The sequence below is a fragment of the Apium graveolens genome, chromosome 2, assembly GCF_009905375.1.
Source record: "Apium graveolens cultivar Ventura chromosome 2, ASM990537v1, whole genome shotgun sequence".
NCBI classification, from domain to species: domain Eukaryota; kingdom Viridiplantae; phylum Streptophyta; class Magnoliopsida; order Apiales; family Apiaceae; genus Apium; species Apium graveolens.
Window position 1 is genome coordinate 159964731 of NC_133648.1, and position 6086 is coordinate 159970816.

The window sequence follows — 6086 nt, forward strand, 5'->3', positions numbered from 1 at the left end:
CATTCTGAGTGTTGCTCCAGCTGAAATTAGGATGATTGCGGTTGTTGGGATGATAGGTGGTTGGCACTGGTTACTGCGATCGATGGAAATTGCTCACAAACTGAGCTGATTTACTAGAAATTGTGCACTGATCAGTCTCATGGGCAACAACACAAAGCTCACAGACACTAGCGATTTGATTAACTCCATAATTAGCCAAAGTGTCCACCTTCATCGTCAAAGTCTTAAGTTGGGCAGTGATGGCAGTTGCTGCGTCCAACTCCAGAATTCCTGCAACTTTTTCCTGAGTCAGCCTCTGGGAAGGATTCTGGTACTCATTAGCAGCCATCAGTTCAATAAGTTCATAAGCTTCATCATAGATTTTAGCCCACAAGGCTCCTCCTGATGCTGCATCAAGCATGGGTCTAGAATTAGCACCCAATCCATTATAGAAATAGTTGATAATCATCCAATCAGGCATGCCATGGTGTGGGCACTTCCTTAGCATCTCCTTATATCGATACCAAGCCTCACACAGAGATTCTCCGATTTGCTGAGCAAACTGAGTAAGAGTATTCCTGATTGCAGCAGTCTTCGCCATAAGGAAGAATTTAGTGAGAAACTTTTGCGCAAGATCCTCCCAAGTGGTGATAGACCCTGCTGGTAGAGAGTGTAACCAGTACTTAGCTTTATCCCTTAGAGAGAATGGGAAGAGGCATAGCTCGATAGCATCTTCATTCATATCATTAAACTTGAAGGTGTCGCAGATCTCGATGAAATCCCTGATGTGGATGTTAGGGTCTTCAGTAGGAGAACCCCCAAACTGAACTGAGTTCTATATCATCTGAATCGTGCTTGACTTGATCTCAAAAGTGTTAGCCCTGATGGTTGGTCTGATGATACTTGACTGAATGTCATTAATCTTAGGCTGAGAATAGTCCATCAAAGCCTTCAGATTTTCCGCTTGATCACCCATCTCTACTAAAGTTGGTTCTTCAACTTTTTCTTCTTCTTTTACCTTCTTTTCTTCCTCAAAAACTTCCTTACGAACTACCACAAGTTCTTCCTCGGCTTTATCCAGTGTTCTCTTACGAGTACGCGAACGCGTATGCATACACCCTCGCTAGAGTACCTGAAATAAGACAAGAAAAAAGATAAGTAAAAATGTCCGAGTCAATGAACTTTAACAACCACTGATGGAAAGCACATAAACTATAAATTAACACTGCAGTCCCCGGCAGCGGCGCCAAAAACTTGTTAGTCACTAAACACGCGATAATATTACACGCAAGTATACAAGTTCGCAAGTAGTATAGAATCTTTTCTAGTTCGTTCCCACAGAGACTGTATTGGTTAACTAATTAATTCACGCACTTAAGATACAATGTATGGTTATTATTCAATGCTAAGACGATAACAAATTGAGGTTGTTTATAACTAAGAATTACGCTAACTATTATAACTACGAGAATAAGATTGATCGAATTAATATATATGACAAACATGGGATTCTAACTTCATTAAATACTTCATTCAATAGCCTTATTGTTCTCAACCTTAGCAAGCAATGGCGATGACACTAATCAGACAACACAAAACTGATAAACGCCAACTTTCGTTGCAGGAGTATCATACCACCAGACATCCACAAAAGAGATAAAAGCTGAATAGACACCAATTATATTGAGACCCTATATATCTATAGAATTTGACAACATAAAGGTTTAAGCACAAGTTATCTATCTTGATTACACAGGGCAAGTAAGATGGGTAAAATTACCTACGAATCATGCATAACAATACATGAACCTATGCTAGTATGGAAAGTTCTAAATCCTTAAATTTAATGTTGCTTCATTAAGAATTAGCACGCTATCTTATAAGTTCACAACGCTCATAAGATGAATACGCACAACCAATACTAGGCTATCAATCAATCACCACATACTAAGGCATCGAAACAATTTAACTAAAGAAATGCGTAAATAAATCCGCTAGAACCCCACGATAATGATTAGCCCATGATCGGACTCATGATCAACGTGGGTTCCGATGAAAGCATGATATAACAAACGTAATCTTTATAACGAATAAATAAAACCAAGTACAAAACACGAGTAAGGTTCACAAGTAAGAAAACTAGCATCCAAATACAACCTAAAACAAAGATTCACAAGTAAAAATAATAACTTCTTCGCCTTCGTTGAATCGTGCTAAAATGGTCTTCTTATGGCTCTCCTTGCGCTCTGGTATATCTCTCCCATAAAAACGTTTTTATTTTAATATATATATAATTCCTTTGCAATCTGGAAGTCTCCCCACTTAGAATCGAATTAGAATCAGGATTCATATTTTCCGCACCGGCATGGCCGCGCGCTATCACAGCGCGGGCGCGCTGCCTTTCTAGAATCCTGGCGCGGCTGCGCGCTATCACAGCGTGGGTGCGTCGTCCTTCTGGGAAAAACTCAGATTTCATCTTTATCCTTGCTGCTTCGAGCCAGCTTTCCACGAGCTTTTATTCCAACACCACCTTGACACGAAATTAGCACCAAAACAATGCTAATTCACCTGATTCACAGATTAATGCCTGAAATGCAAAAATATTAGAAAACACGTTAAAACACTTAACAATTTGAGTACAAATGCATCAATTCAAAGCTTATTAGAGAATTATAAAGTGTCATAAATTCCACTCAACAATACCATACTTGTATCCATTTATCATATTACATCTTAGTCAAGTAGTACTCAATATAAGGAGACATGCAAGAGTCTTTAGAAACCATAGTTGTGAGTTTATATGATTCATACAGATAAGATTTGCGGAATAGCAATATGTATTTTATCGAATGATATTTCATTTGAGACCACAAAAAAAATGTCTATTAGTACAAGTTATGGTTTTATAAAAAAATTTCAGCTACTTACTAGAAACCAGATTGTTATGCAAGACTTTTTATTATCAGAAGCTATGATTGTGATAATATTCAGGTAATTTAAAAATAATTGCATAGGATCAATTTCAGTGACTACAGTGATTTTGATCACAGTTCAGGCCAAGTATATATAAAAACAATACCATGTTTATAGATTCAACCAAGTTAGATTGCCATAGATGATCAATGAAACTAGTAGGCTTAAGAATATAATAAAAATTTGAGAATAATGAATCTCAAAACATATCATAAGTATGTAATGGCAATAATCATCATGTCCCTGCAAAAATTGGTTAGTGACTTATAATAGCAAGCAAGAACTTAACAAGTCTGATCTTGTTTGCACCATTCAATAAACAAAATGCAGATTATATTACATTGAAAAAAAGTGTTCATATCAATCAGTGTGGTTCACTGATTAAATAGAACAAAGTTCTGCATCTGTCTTAGAGATTACAAAGCATTAAGAGTGCATTTATTCCATTAAATTCAACCAAATTAAAATAGAGTTATGGTTATAATCATCAAACCAGAAATCAAAAAGTTTAATTCAAATTACACTAACAAAAATACAACAGATCAGTCACAGATCAGCAAAAGGGGTGCAGAAGCAGTAACACATCAAGGTACATAATCACTCAGTAGCAATAACATCAACACAGATCATCCAATAACATTACCATCAGCATCACAGATATGGATTAAATCAGGAAGATTATCAATCAGTTAACCTCTAGCTCCCACACCTACTTCTTCTAACTCATGAATCATTGCAGTGTTCTCACTCAAAGGGACTTGATATCAATTGACAATTTCTTGGTCTGACATGCAATGTGTTCCTAGTGTAGATGCAACTAGGTTTTCTAAATATGCAATCCTATGTTTGCAAGATGCAGTGATACCCTCGAGTTCTCCTACCTTTTCTTTAACCTCATCATTTCCAATTTTTACTCCCTTAAGTTCCATTTTTAGTTTATTAAACATGGCCTTGACAGAATCAAATTTAGAGAGAAAGACATCTTCCTCTATGATGAACCGAGGAATGACAACAGGAGTGACCTCTTGAGGTTCACGGTGCATCAGGGGCACTTGTGGCCTAAAATGGTCATTGGTGATTTGAGAATCAGCCAGATTTTGAATGATTTCAGGCATTGGAATGTTGCAGATTGCAAAGAAAGAAGTAATTAACATTCCATATGGCATATAATCAACAAGATGAACATTTATCATGTTCAAGAGAATGATATAGGAGATACGGAAATTGATTTTGTTATTGAAAAGCATATGCATGATTTTCATATCAAAGAAGTCAAAATACTTGCTCTGATTAGGTTTAGGCATAACAGTAGACCTAATTAAGGAGAGCAAGGTGTTGGAAAATGCTAGTAAAGTGTTTAAAGTGAATACCACGGTTGACATCACAGAGACCATCAGGCACATCAGACTTACAAAACATACTTACCATAAGTTCAAATTCAGACTTTTTATGTTACATATGTTTATGATGTCATGTCTAATCTGTTGTGTTTAGTTTCAGAACTTAATATCAGGAATTTCTGGAAATCAGAACTTACTAAAGTCAGAACTTATATCAGAACTTAAGGCCGTCAGGATTTATATCAGGACTTAAGTGCGGATACTTCAGATAAGGAAATCAGCTGATTTACAGGAAAGGATCGTGACTAAAACAATAGAAGATATGCATGAAGAGTTAGAAGACTTGTAGAAGATAATATCTGATTGATATATTTTAGGAGACAAAATTATATTCCATATCAATTAGAAGATATCTTGTAACTGTGTACTATATAAACATAGCTTAGGGTTTACACTATATGTGTTATCATTCACGAGGAAGATTATACATTGTAACCTAGCAGCTCTTAGTGATATTGTTCATCACTGAGAGAGAACAACTGTTCTATTGTAACAAAGTTTATTATATTGAATATACTTGATTACTGTTACATACTTCTGTTCAAAATCGATTTGATTGTATAAACACTATATTCAACCCCCTTCTATAGTGTTGTGTGACCTAACAAGTGGTATCAGAGCTTATCTGTTGATATACAAACAATGAGATCCAGTTTACAATCATGTCTGAAGAAACACAAACTCCAACTAAGCCCATCAAAACTCAAGATACTCAAAACAATCAAACCCACAGTCGATATGAAACCATTAGGGTTCCCATACTGAGAGCATCTGAGTATCCTATATGGAAGGTAAATATGGTTATATTTCTGGAAGCCACAAACCCCGAATACCTTGATAGAATTAATGATGGACCATATAAGCCTACCAAGCTTTCTATTGTAGTTGCTGATCAACCATCAAAGATGATACCAAAGGAGAAAGGTGATTACACAGCGGAAGACATCTCATCTATTGCCAAGGATGTAAGGGTAAGGCATCTGCTGCATAGTGCAATGGACAATATGATGTCAAACAGGGTAATTGGATGCAAGAATACAAAGGAGATATGGGATGCTTTGGAGACAAGATGTCAGGGAATTGATGCAATCAAAAAGAACAACAAGACTATACTCACTCAAGAGTATGAGCACTTTGACTCAAAAGCTGATGAGTCATTAATTGATTTATGTGACAGGTTTGCCAAACTCTTGAATGATCTGTCACTGGTGGACAAGGAATATGATCTTGAAGATTCAAATCTAAAATTCCTTTTAGCTCTTCCTGAAAATTGGGATTTGAAGTCTACTACCATAAGAGACAACTATGATCTTACTGAAACTACTCTTGATGAAATTTATGGTATGCTCAAGACTCATGAACTTGAGATGGATCAAAGGAGCAAAAGGCATGGAAGAAAGCAAAGACAGTTGCTCTTAAATTTGAGGAGGAATCTCCTAAAGTGGTTGTCTCAAAGAGGGGCAAATGAAAGGCTCTCATCATAAAGTCTGATTCAGAGTCATCATATTCTGATGATGATGATTCAGAAGCTGAAAATTTATCTGAAGTGGATGTTGATGCAGAGATGATGCAACTGTGTGCTCTTATGGTGAAGGGTATCATAAAGATAGCCTACAAGAAATTCAGAAAGGGCATGAAGTTTTCCAGGAAAGGTGGAAGTTCTGGAAAAAAAAGGTTCAGAAAGTCTGATGGCAAAGGAGGAAAGTCTGACAAAGGAGACAACTCAAATGACAA

General features: G+C 36.5%; 1 non-coding gene across 1 annotated transcript; it reads left to right on the forward strand.

The window, feature by feature from the left end:
- The first annotated feature begins 458 nt into the window (after positions 1-458).
- On the forward strand, positions 459-565 carry LOC141710413 (small nucleolar RNA R71). The gene has a single exon (XR_012570935.1). It is a non-coding gene; the product is annotated as a small nucleolar RNA R71 (small nucleolar RNA).
- The last annotated feature ends 5521 nt before the right edge of the window (positions 566-6086 follow it).